Source organism: Bactrocera dorsalis, chromosome 5 (genome assembly GCF_023373825.1).
Source record: "Bactrocera dorsalis isolate Fly_Bdor chromosome 5, ASM2337382v1, whole genome shotgun sequence".
Classification (NCBI taxonomy): domain Eukaryota; kingdom Metazoa; phylum Arthropoda; class Insecta; order Diptera; family Tephritidae; genus Bactrocera; species Bactrocera dorsalis.
Window position 1 is genome coordinate 57,807,956 of NC_064307.1, and position 14,150 is coordinate 57,822,105.

Sequence of the window (14,150 nt, forward strand, 5' to 3'; positions counted from 1 at the left end):
TCGACTTTCCACAACTGTGAATACAGACAACATCTAACTTACATATTTCTATCTTCAAGCGCTTATACTTCTAAATTTATTTATTTTTCAGTACCTTTAAAAATATTTACAACTTATGTAATCCCGAAAATAAAGCCGTGAAAATTTTTTATCTTCATAACGTAGCATCTAGAACTATAAATATCACATATGTACATATATATAGGGTGATTTTTTAAGAGCTTGATAACTTTTTTTTTTTAAAAAACGCATAAAATTTGCAAAATCTCATCGGTTCTTTATTTGAAACGTTAGATTGGTTCATGACATTTACTTTTTGAAGATAATTTCATTTAAATGTTGACCGCGGCTGCGTCTTAGGTGGTCCATTCGGAAAGTCCAATTTTGGGCAACTTTTTCGAGCATTTCGGCCGGAATAGCCCGAATTTCTTCGGAAATGTTGTCTTCCAAAGCTGGAATAGTTGCTGGCTTATTTCTGTAGACTTTAGACTTGACGTAGCCCCACAAAAAATAGTCTAAAGGCGTTAAATCGCATGATCTTGGTGGCCAACTTACGGGTCCATTTCTTGAGATGAATTGTTGTCCGAAGTTTTCCCTCAAAATGGCCATAGAATCGCGAGCTGTGTGGCATGTAGCGCCATCTTGTTGAAACCACATGTCAACCAAGTTCAGTTCTTCCATTTTTGGCAACAAAAAGTTTGTTAGCATCGAACGATAGCGATCGCCATTCACCGTAACGTTGCGTCCAACAGCATCTTTGAAAAAATACGGTCCAATGATTCCACCAGCGTACAAACCACACCAAACAGTGCATTTTTCGGGATGCATGGGCAGTTCTTGAACGGCTTCTGGTTGCTCTTCACCCCAAATGCGGCAATTTTGCTTATTTACGTAGCCATTCAACCAGAAATGAGCCTCATCGCTGAACAAAATTTGTCGATAAACACATTTCGAACCGAACACTGATTTTGGTAATAAAATTCAATGATTTGCAAGCGTTGCTCGTTAGTAAGTCTATTCATGATGAAATGTCAAAGCATACTGAGCATCTTTCTCTTTGACACCATGTCTGAAATCCCACGTGATCTGTCAAATACTAATGCATGAAAATCCTAACCTCAAAAAAATCACCCGTTACTTATTAGTATCGTTGCGAGCGAACTTCTTAATACTCAAAAATGGAGAAAAAGCTACATTACAACAGCATAAGCCATGTGAGTTTTCGAATTCCTGTTAAAAATATTACGCTGTGCAGGAAACTGTGCGGAAATGTGGCGCATTTACTTTTATAGCAGCCATTTTGATAAGCTTTCGCATCTTCGGCGCGCGCAAAGCGGCAGACAACTTTTTTATAACCCAAGCGTTATATATTTTTGAGAACTTTTGCATTATTTTTTATGCTTACTAATTTGTATGGCTTTTCATGTTTCCATATTTAATTTTTATTGTCAAAAATTTTTATTTGACAATAAAACGTTCAGTTCGGAAATTGTGGAATTAAAAAGAGTGGTGAAATTAGTGAACAACCCGCCGGAAGCGAGTATTTAACGCATATAAAGAACTTTGGTAACAAGCTCTTAAGTATCAGCAATACGTTGGTTTAGACTTACATTTCCTTTATGTGATGAAATGTTTTTAATAACATCATCTAGTAGAAATTAAAATGTCAAACATAAATCAAAAATGGATTAATTTGCACTAAAAAATAGCAGAACAGTTATTTTAAGCTTAAGTCATTAGAAACATCAAAATTTCACCACAACCGCCCAACGTAATGCTCAAAATTATTTCTTTGTCCGTACAAAATAATTCCTTTTATTATAGATTCTTATTCTATTCCATTCTTTATAGAGGAGACTTTTCAACCCACTAACTTCATATACCCATAGAGAAAAGCACACACCTGTGGAAAAAAATAGTTTCAATTTTCGCATTTCGAGTGAAAACAAATTCATTAAAATATTTTCTTCCAAGATGGTAATTAGTCCGTGCCAAATATCATATCAAAATAATCATAAGTGTTTAGCATACACTCGTCTTTCGGAAGTACATAAAGTGCATTCAACGATTTTTACTATGACTGAAATTATTGAAGAAAGAAGTTTCATTAAATTTTGTGTCCGAAATAAAATTTCTGTTACCGAAACGTTCAGAATGTTGAAAAAAGCCTTCGGTGATAATTATTTGTCGCGAGCAACTGCTTTTGATTGGTACAAAATATTCAAAGTGGGTCGAGAACGCGTTGACGACGAACCACGTCCAGGACGGCCATCAACATCAACTGATGATCAACAAGTCAATAAAATAAAGGAATTGGTTCAAACAGTCAGAAATTTCACTGTCAACTTTAGAATATCGTAAGGATCAGTGAAAACCATTTTGTGAACGTGAAACGTGAAACAATCAATTTTTTCGCGTTAACATCTGTGAATCAATATTTTTCGACCACCAGGATGTCGTGAAACGTATTAATATTGGCGATGAGTCAAAGATCAAAGTATTATTGACAGTTTTCTTCGATTATCGAGGGGTGGTACATTCCGAATTCCTTTTGACCGGCCTACTGTCAACAAAGAATACAATTTGAGTATTATGCGTTGTTTGAGCAAATCTATTCGTAAAAAACGGCCGGAATTATGGGCCAACAACTCTTGGTTTTTGCATCACAACTATGCATCGTTGCATATTGCACTGATTCTTCGTGAATCAATCGCCAATTTTTACTCCGCCTGTCTTTAGGCTATTCAGCAAACTCAAGTGACTGCTCGGGAAATCTTTTTGAGTCAATTGAAGACATTAAACGTGAATCGCCACGCGCATTCAAGGCTGCTACGGAATTTGACTTTAACAAATGTTTCGAGGATTGGAAAAATCTATAGCAGAAGTGCATTGACATATATTTTGAAGAATAAATTAAGAATTTTAAAATTATAAACAATGCCTTATTATTTTTTGCTAATGGTAACATTTACAATAACGTTGAATTGACTATCATGCATGTGACTACTGACTTCTCGTAAATAGTTTTTTCGTTCAGTTCGTTAAGTTCTTTCGTCAGTTAGTCCTTTTAGATAGCAGACTCAATATTACGTCTGTAAAAACCCTGTGTTGCACTCATTTTAGACTTTTTCATAAACGAAATTCGTTAAACATCTGATAATAATACTTCCTTTTCAATATATAGTACACAATTATCTATTTTTTTCTGAAAATAAAGTTGTGTTTAGTTCGAAGTGGTATTCAGCGCAATTTAATGAAATTGAAAAAATACTTGCTCCAATCCACAAATTTCACAGTTTTCATATATGGTCTAATTAGTGTATAAGTCCAACCGCCAGCTCTTCAAGTATAGCTTACTGTGCTTTGGTCGTTTCTTTCTGAAAATCTGCAGTCCATCGCCGAAAGTTTTAACTTTCAATATAAGTGCTAACAAACAACTTTAATTTAGAGTACTATTTATATGGTTAGCAGGCATAATTTCATGTTCAAGCCTTATGCCGTATTTATTCTTTCAGAGTCAAGTTATTCATTCAAAGCCATTTAGTAGGCTAATTGAATACGAGCACTGAGAATTATGGCTAGAATACCATCGTATTTCGCAAAGAAATCAGTAAGAATTATTAAAGATCTCAAGGATATAAAACAACTCTACGAAATTCCAAAATTTTAACTAGACTTTCTCAGTTTTCCCAAAATATATTAATACCAAATTCGAGATTATATCATAGATCCTATTAGTAAATACTTGGAAGCACATATGTACATATACTTGTACGAGTATATGGAAATTAAATCTATATCGCTGCTACAAAACTCTGTTTTTAAGGATCTTAACAGCATACTTCGCCAGAATCGTAGCTGAGTGGCTACGCTTCAATTAACCTTCAAACCAAACTATTTGTCATTCGCTTTAATGCGTAATTAATTCAATTCTCCGTGGGTTTATCAGCAAGGCATTCGGATCATAATTTTAATTTATCTTAATGCATCTTTTGCCTCGAGCGCTGAAATGCAACGCAACGCGGCAGAGTGACGCTGTGGTGTGTCTTTCTTACGAACCAAAACAGCTTTCACTTTGACTTTCGGTAGCTGTGTGACGTGACCGTATAACTGTATTTATTAATTTGTGTCACCAGCAAGCCAAAGTTAATGACAACAACAAACATTGCGATATTACGCAATGAATGTAGTACAGCGTTAAAATTTTTATTACAAGGATAAGTGCATGAACGCATTTCTGCATGGTTGCATGCGGAAAAGTAAGAGATAAAAAATCCCTTGTGACGCCCAATGCCAATTTATTTATCTCTGCTATATAGTACTTTAAGCATATAAGGATGCAAGTGAAATTAAAGAAATAAATATAAGCAAATGTATTTAATACACTGAAAGAAATTAGTTCTGTATATAGATGGTGAATTATAGCCTGACCATATATTAAGCTCGCCACGATGTATGTTACACCCAAAGGCAACGTCGGAGACCCTATAAAATAACATTGTTTCAACAAGAGCTCTACTAAAGTTTTTTTTTTAACAAAAAAATTAATGAAATTCTACATTTCTGTGAAAGTACATCTGATACTATTATGTATGGAACTCGATTTCTCTTGCATGGCCACCACGGGCACGCTTGCAGAAGTCCAGACGCTGAAATCGACCGATACTGCTGCAATTTCACGTTCGATATTCGTACGAAGTTCATCAATCGTCGCTGGCTTGTTGGCATAGACTTGACATAGCCCCACAGGAAATAGTCTAACGGCGTCAAATAGCGCGACTGACACGTTCACCAAACTTGGTTTTCAATAAATCGATTGTGACATTCGTTGTGTGGTGTGGTGGAACCATATATTGTCCATGTCCATATCATCCAATTCGAGCCAAAAATATTCGGTTATCATTGAACGGTACCGATTCCCATTCACAGTAACGTTCTGGTTTTGAACATCACGGAAGAAGTACGACCTAATGATGACCCCGGCCTTTAAACCGCAACAAACCATAATTTTTTCGGGATGCAATGGTGACTCATGGAGTATAGGATTGCTGCCTGACCAATAACGCATATTTTGCTTATTGACGAAGCCATTCAGCCAGAAATAAGTCTCGTCGCTGAAGATGATTTTTCGATGAAAATCCGGATAATTCTGGTGGTCAAGCAGCTTCAGTTCTTGCCAAGTTCTTCACCAAAACGACGTCACAGAGATGCCCAACGCTTGAAAAGGACTTGTAAGAGACTGATTTGGGTCTTTCTCAATTGATACCATCGCGGAAGCAATATTCTTGACACTGCGGGTACTTCTTTATCTCACTGGCACGGGAGCATTTTGTACTGTGCCTGCGGATTCAAATTTTTCCACTAGATGCTTAATGGTTAATGATCCAACTTAATAATTTCAACTGTTTGTGGGATCGTGTATCTTTCCATGATCAAATGGCAAACCTTACTAAAGTTAAATGTCAAAAGAGAGAGAAGATTGCGTCGTTTGCTATCCCTATCGGTCTACTTTTGTAGGAAATTGTAAACAAAACACAAAATATTTGATTATGCATCAATACTTATTCTGCCGCCTTCAAAGCAATCCCCCCAGATCTTATACCCATATGCCAAAGATTTTTCCAGCCTTTGAAACACTTTTCCTAAGCACCGTTTAGCATAGTCTTGAGCTCCTTCAGCGAATTTTATTTTATCCTTCGATCGACTGAAAACGGCTTCCACGGAGCGGGAATTTTAGTTTGGGAAACAAGAAAAAATTACACTGCGCCAAATGTGGTGAATGCGGTGGTTGATCGATGGTATTCATTGCGTTTTAGGCTTTAAATTCGGTCAGAATTATGGATCGATACGATAATGCATTATCATCATGTAAAATCAATGAATTGTTCTTGCACATTTCTGGCCGTTTTCGGCGGATGTTCTAACGCAAACGCGTCAATGTGATAGAACTCCTTATTGATGGTATGTGCCTCCGGAACAAATTCATGATGCACCAAACCACGAATATCTAAAAAATCAATGTGCATCTCCATGATTTTTGAGCGGCTTTGGCGTGGTTTTTCTGGATTCGGCTCGTTTTCTTTTCCCTCTATTCCGACGATTGTTATCTTTAATCCATGTCTCATCGGCAGTTATATCGACACTCTATGAATATGAGATCGGAATTCGCACGATCAAGAGACCTGTTTACGGTACTCTATTTGAAGAAAAAAATCAACTTTATCGGGACGAGTCGAGCAAGAACACGTTTCATACGCAAAAAATATCCACCAAAATAATTGGAACGGGATCGCGAGAGATGTTGAGCTTTTTCGTAATTTCGCTAATACCTTCCTCATGACTTTCAAGCACCATATCTTTCAATTTTTTAATATTTTCATTAGTTGAAGAGGTCGTCCAATCGAGGCATGTCTTCAACGATCTCTCGGTCGTCTTTGTATCTCTTAGAGGCATATGTTTTTGATAAAACTAAATCACCATAAGCCTTTTCCAACATTCGCAATGATTCCGCCCATGAAATGTGGTTAAAAATACAAAATTTTAGACCGGTATTTTGTAAAAAATCGCAACACACTACTGAAGTTTACCGCCTTAAGCAACTGCTGTAAACAAACTGGTTGACAGATCGCTCTCGTACTTGGCATAGTAATTAAGGACAGTCCTACCAACTTAGCAAAGTAAATTTCTTGAAATATTGATTACCCGGGAAATTTAATTGCAATTTCCGGATACTTTTTTGTCACAATTTATATTTATGTTTTTGGTCCTGGTATCAAAAATATTTGGCAACTCTCAACAACGTATGATTTCTCAGGAAGTTGGTTAGGATGTTAATCATAGTGAATAATATAATATTAGTATTCCATAGACAACTATGAAAATACCATATACCTGTTGTTATAATGTTATTATTATTAGTGTATTGAGTATCCATGCTAAACAGCTACTCCAGAAGCTTTTACATTTATAGATAAAGCTCTTTTCAAACTTCAGCTGTTATTGTTCACATTCATAGTACATAAGATAATAATTACAAAATTAACGGTAATTTAAAATATTTTACATAATCTATCTTCTTGTCATAAATTTTAAAATTTCTACTTATAGTACATATGTATACATATACGTACATATGTATGTGTTATTCGAATTATGTACTTTACTTTAGCATTACTGAGCGCATTACGAAAATTTCGTTTACAAAGAGTTACTTTGTTATGTTTTGTTTGTGCAAAATGTTTTAATTTAATATTACAACAGCATTTATTAGATTTTTGCTGCCTTGCGAAAATTATGCATAAAAGCACGAATAGATTTGTAGAAATGCATACTCTTTCACAACAATGCAACTCATTTTATTCCTACGACAATAAAAAACTGCTCTTATAAAATAATAAATTAATTGAAGTAGATTTTACAGTTCAGAACTATTGATAAATAACAAATACTAAAATTTAAATATATACCTAAACACATTTTGTGAACGTATAGTACATATGTATACTATATTTCCGCATCTCCGTTCGACCTTCTGCTATATAACGACTGCTCAGTGTTTTATATTTGACGCAAAATATTGAAAGTTGTGAAAAAGCTTCGAGTAGTGAATCGATGTGAAAAGCAGCCCATAAATAGTTTTGTGAAGCCTTTTAAGTTTCCAGCCTGTTCCGGCTTTTAATACACTTTATAACACTTATGCTGCAACCTAGTTCCCAGTTAAAGAGTAATTTTTTCATGAACCAAAAAATCTGGCACTAAATTTTGTCGCTTTTGAAGTGTGTTGCAGTTTAAAGGATTGCTTAATATTAACAACCTTATTATGCATCTATAATTGCACGAATACAGCTCTTTTGACAAGGGAGTACTGAATTGTTATTTAAGAGAGAATATCGTCTACCTAACGTTGAGGGTTTCGTAATTATTGAATACTATTCACCTTTACTATTGTAAGTAAAACTCTTAAAGACAGGAAACTTCACAAGTGCAGTTGCCTAGACTAATAAATTTTGAAATTGACTTTTATATAAAAAAATATGTGTACTTTATTGTATTTTAGTTTTCTTTATTTACGAAAGTTTCTGTCTGAATATTTTACCAAAACTGTTCTTCAAACAAATCGCTGGTTTTAAAAGCTAGTTATGAATTATTATGTAATACCACATTTTTGTCTTGGGGAATATTTTTTTAAAAATTATCATTAAATTCAATTAAAAAAAAACATTCTCTAATCAAACATTAATACGCCTAATATAACATTAATACTCTCCAAATGCTTTACAAAAACGTAAAACGTTTAAGTTGATCGATTTCTAAAGCCTTATCGTAGGTTGCTATATGTATATATCACTAAGTGTTGCCAGGTGCAATCTGACATTTCTATTGGAAAGTTTGACATTTTTTAGCACAACATCACTCATAAGGTTTTGTCATTTAATGGTGAATTGTTTTATTTGCAGGGAATAAAAAAATTCATCTCGGCCAAAAAATGGAATTAACTCGTGAACATTTTCGTGCGATCATTTTTCACAACTTTCGACGTGGATTATCACGACAAGAGTGCATCGATGAACTAAAATCTTTGTATAGCTATGAAGCACTATCCTATAGCACTGTGAAAAACTGTTACAACAAATTCAATCGTGGCCGACGCTCGCTCAAAGACGAATTTCGTAAAGGTCGTCCAAAAACAGCCGTTGTGCCAGAAAACATCGATGCCGTACGTGAACTGATAATGCAAGACCGTCATGTAACATACCTTCAGAAAGAGGCATGCCTATGCATTTCTCCCACCAGCATACATTCGATATTGCATGAACACCTGGCCGTAAAAAAGGTTTGTTCTCGTTGGATCCCCCACAATTTGACAATCGCTCAAAAAAAGGATCGTGTAGATTGGTGTAAAGAAATGCTGAAAAAATACGATCGCGGTGCTTCAAAAGACGTTTATAAGATCGTCACAGGTGACGAATCATGGATCTATGCGTATGAGCCCGAAACAAAACAGCAATCGACCGTGTGGGTCTTCCAAGACGAGCCAAATCCAAAAATCCAACGAAAAAAAACATTTTCGTTGATAAATATGCCTATTTTCATTATTAGGCCAGAAATATATATAGCAGCCCTCGTATAACACACAAAATTCATCAAAAATTTTAACGTGTGTTAAAGCACTCTAACAATAATTTCGTCAAATGAGAGCGCACCTAATAAGGGGACTGCAATATCAAATAGCCATAAACTCTCCGGCTACCAAAAATATTTCAAACGCCACCAGCTGTTGGTGGTAGATGAAATCATATGACACAGCACATTTTGCACATTGCATATTGAGAGTAACAAACATTTTAATAAAAGCAATAAGCGGAAATTTATATTAATATTAGCTGTCTAACTGTCGTATCAGCACAGTCTAAATGACCTTTCTGTTTTTCTATCTCACGGCATTCATGTGTCATTTCGCATATTTTGATTACGAATACTCGTGTACACACGCTTGACATAAGCGAACATTTCATTTGTGATAAGTGAAATTACAACAAAATGAGAAAAATCGACAAAAACCAGTGTGTTTAAGATGATAACATGAGCAGAATAATAAAAATACAAATAAACATAAACGTAAATATAAATAGACAAAAGGAAGGTGCAACCGAAACAAGAATAACAGCTGATGTTCGCAAATATTCACGAAATTTATGTCACATTTCGCACTGACAGCGGCAAAAAACGTCATGACGTGCATGAACTATACCAATCGGAAGTGCATAGGGATTTAATGTAATGCTAGAGGAGAAAAAAGAAAAAGCAATTGTTGTCCAATACACAATAGTAATGAATTGTGGCGAATATTTGATGTGGTAGTAACCGCAAACCAATCACTGCAACATGTGCGTCTTTATAGGTTTCTTGCGCGAACCAATTGCTGTCACACAAAATACTGCTTGAGACAGTGATCTGCTGAGCGCTTGAGTTTTTCAGTGCTCATTTATTATATAAACAAATAGTATTTTTGGAAAAATTAGCTATAAGTGGAAATAATTTTCAAAATGATTTTAATAAATGTTGGAAATTAAGCCCTAATCATGTTAACCCGTACATTAATACAACTAATTGTTATCGCACTCAAAATGTGGAACCCAAGCATCCCTAAAATTAGTTGAAATTCTGTAATAAGGAGGAGAATGAGCATATCGCATGAAACCATTTTTCAATGATCTCATGACTCTGACTATCTGAGTACTTCTAAGAACAATTTTATAACATTGTTAACAATTATTTAGCTTCATTTTAAAAATTTCATGCATATTTCCTATTAGTAAAATTTTTAAAGCAACATTTTACGAATTTTAAATGATCCTATGGCATATACCAACAGGATAAATAAAACTAAAATTTTTATAAATGGCGCTTTGCAAGTTTTGGTTTATCAAATTTATAGAAAATTGCATTATCATTCAGTCATCTAGATGTACTCTGTGTTCCGATCTGACATCACAAATATACTTTTTGATTTTTTTAACCATCCCAGAAGTTAAGTTTTTGGACATGCCAATAATACAAAATGAGAATAATGTTGACTCGTAATCATAGCGATTTATAACCAAGCTTTCTGTAGCCGTTAACCAGTTTTAAGCTGATAGCTGACAATTTGTACTAATTTTTTGAAAAATAACCTCAGTAAGAGTTCCGCTCTATTAGCGATAAAATAAATTAGTTAATTATCAAACACATTCAAGAGTTCCCTCCATAGTGCTGTGATGATAGCGTTATGAATTGTTTAAACATTTCTTTGAGCTGTGATAGAAAGAGGCTGAAAAGCTACAGACTTTTAAAGCCGAAATCTAGCGTTCAACCAGCTCATATTGTGGAGAAAAAAGAGACGGCAAGCATCATTCATTAGGGAATCTTCTCTCACGGAAAACAGTTCGTAATGTATATGAGCTGAGAATAGTAATATGATTTACTAACAGTGCTTAAAAGAGTAGTGAAGTCTGTACCGCCGCCTGATACCATCTGATGGCTTCTAGTGAAACTTAAATTAAACTCATGTAAAAGGAGAAAAACAAACTTTGCCACTACGCGTACAACACGCCAGCCTGAACTAAACACTAGTTTACTTTGTATAGTATCTTTAAATTTTTTATACTCCCTACAGGGAACTTTTAGCAAACTTGCAGACATAAACTCAAATAACGAATACCAAAGGACTTCATCGATGCTTAGGCAAATAAATGTGCAAAGTGTAGTGTGGACTTGCACTTGTGCAACTCGAGGAGCAAGCAAAGCGACGTCACTGGCTGACATCAACGGCAAACCAAGGCGATTCGCCAGCATGTCAAGAGAAATGAATGCATACATACTCACTTGCTTGCTTGCGTAGATATACATATACACATAAATATGTATGAATGAATGAAGTATGCCAATGTCGATGGCAAATAAAAGCGCACAAAATTTCCATTCAACTGTCAATGTCAACGTCAATGCTAACGTGTTAAGCAGCAGCAGCAACTGTAGCAGGAGCAGTAGAATCCAACATCAGCCAAGAGAAGGCGAGGTTATTGGCGCCTATAATACCCATCGTCAGCGCCAAAAGCCTAGAAAATACGAGTAGACGGCTAAGTAAAGCATAAATAAATGAAATACTAGGCACACACGACTCATCCTTAAAGATATATTTGCTAAATGAATAAGCCAATAAGACTAGTGCTCCATGTGCTTATGTAATAAATAGAAATAAAATTAAATGGCACGCATAATATATGTAACGGGTGATTTTTTTGAGGTTAGGATTTTCATGCATTAGTATTTGACAGATCACGTGGGATTTCAGACATGGTGTCAAAGAGAAAGATGCTCAGTATGCTTTGACATTTCATCATGAATAGACTTACTAACGAGCAACGCTTGCAAATCATTGAATTTTATTACCAAAATCAGTGTTCGGTTCGAAATGTGTTTCGCGCTTTACGTCCGATTTATTTTGTTCAGCGATGAGGCTCATTTCTGGTTGAATGGCTACGTAAATAAGCAAAATTGCCGCATTTGGGGTGAAGAGCAACCAGAAGCCGTTCAAGAACTGCCCATGCATCCCGAAAAATGCACTGTTTGGTGTGGTTTGTACGCTGGTGGAATCATTGGACCGTATTTTTTCAAAGATGCTGTTGGACGCAACGTTACGGTGAATGGCGATCGCTATCGTTCGATGCTAACAAACTTTTTGTTGCCAAAAATGGAAGAACTGAACTTGGTTGACATGTGGTTTCAACAAGATGGCGCTACATGCCACACAGCTCGCGATTCTATGGCCATTTTGAGGAAAAACTTCGGACAACAATTCATCTCAAGAAATGGACCCGTAAGTTGGCCACCAAGATCATGCGATTTAACGCCTTTAGACTATTTTTTGTGGGGCTACGTCAAGTCTAAAGTCTACAGAAATAAGCCAGCAACTATTCCAGCTTTGGAAGACAACATTTCCGAAGAAATTCGGGCTATTCCGGCCAAAATGCTCGAAAAAGTTGCCCAAAATTGGACTTTCCGAATGGACCACCTAAGACGCAGCCGCGGTCAACATTTAAATGAAATTATCTTCAAAAAGTAAATGTCATGAACCAATCTACCGTTTCAAATAAAGAACCGATGAGATTTTGCAAATTTTATGCGTTTTTTTTTAAAAAAAAGTTATCAAGCTCTTAAAAAATCACCCTTTACATACATCCACACTTATACGAGTATATGCTGTGTATGAAGGCTGCTGAAGATGTCTGCAAGTATCAACATACTATGTATATGTAGGAAATAGTGCTGTTAGCGGTGTTATCTAAAATGTGTAAAGCCATGTAAGGGTATATGTGACTCGCAGTTCTACTATTAGATATGTAGCAAACGGATTTGCGAGGAAGCGTATTCACTGAAATATGTTAAAAGTTTATATATGGTATATATGTGGTATTTCTCAATTTATATATATAAGCATCTCTGTACGTACATAAATTTTATATAACCGTCTGTTACCGTCTAGCCCTTAAGCCTATTACAGCGGATTGAATTTAACAGCATCTTGATACCCTACTGATAGCTTCTAAGCTATGGAATGTGATGCCTGCCTGATGAGCCCATGATAAGCGAAAATAAGAAATGATGCCGTGAGCACAGTTTAGTCATGCATATACATATGAAATATATAGTAAAATTCTAACATTAAGTATCAAACACGTTGAAAAGAAAATCTAAACTTTTTAGCGTAAAATAAAAAAAATATTGAAACAGTTCAACAGAACCACTCCATGGTCATGAGCTCTTTAAATGGCTGAATTGGAAGCATTTAAAAAACCCTTTGTGAAATACGTAAACATATGTGGTATACATAGAGCGTGGCGGTTAAGAACTTTCCGTTGTTAAAATTAACGTTTGAACGAGTTCGAAAATATTAAGTATTTGTCACCTCAAATGTGAAAAGTGCTACAACCAGATGATGATGTAGAAAACCATTATAAGTCAAAAGGATAAAGTATAACAAGGAAGGAAGGATTAAATTAGAGCGAAACCTAACATTTTATACACTTGCAATTTCTCAACCAGAAGATCGGAATCCAAACATATATATAATATACAAATATATGTTTGATTTTGCCAATTTTTGCAGTGTTACTTAGGAGAAAAATGTCACGTACTAAATTTAAATCGGTCGGGCGGGTCCCGCGATATGTGATTTCACCTAAAAGTGGACGGTGCTACGCCCATCGTCAGTTTTTATCCCGCCACCTATTAAGGCTCATGCCCATTCGGGTGTAAAATTTTACATCTCTGTCATATTCACCTATTGAGTGGTTGTGGGGAGTGGACGGTATCAACCATTTTCAGTGTCGATAGGGGTATTGTCGTAAGCGAATTTGGTTTTTGTGGATTAACTGGTTTAGGAGATATTAAAATTAAACCAATTTATTTCATTTGAAATTGTTATATATTGCAACTTGTTAGATTTGAAAATTCTTTTTTGAAAAACTCGGTTTTATTTAAATTTTTTGAAAAAGAAACCCCACTAAATCTTTTTCTGGCACTAACTACCGAAAGCCAGCTAAATCGCTACCTTATCATCAATTAAATAATTAAAGCAAACTAGTTTTCTCACGCTCATTAAACTCATG

General features: G+C 35.3%; 1 protein-coding gene and 1 long non-coding RNA gene across 3 annotated transcripts in view; one reads left to right on the plus strand and one right to left on the minus strand.

Moving 5' to 3' along the window:
* Positions 1-13,254, minus strand: part of LOC125778961 (uncharacterized) — a 104,823-nt gene extending 91,569 nt beyond the window's left edge. The window contains exon 1 of the long non-coding RNA XR_007423056.1: positions 12,554-13,254. This is a non-coding gene — a long non-coding RNA (uncharacterized LOC125778961). The remainder of the gene's footprint in view (positions 1-12,553) is intronic.
* Positions 1-14,150, plus strand: part of LOC105224744 (F-box/LRR-repeat protein 16) — a 162,236-nt gene that overhangs the window by 119,881 nt on the left and 28,205 nt on the right. The window lies entirely within an intron of this gene.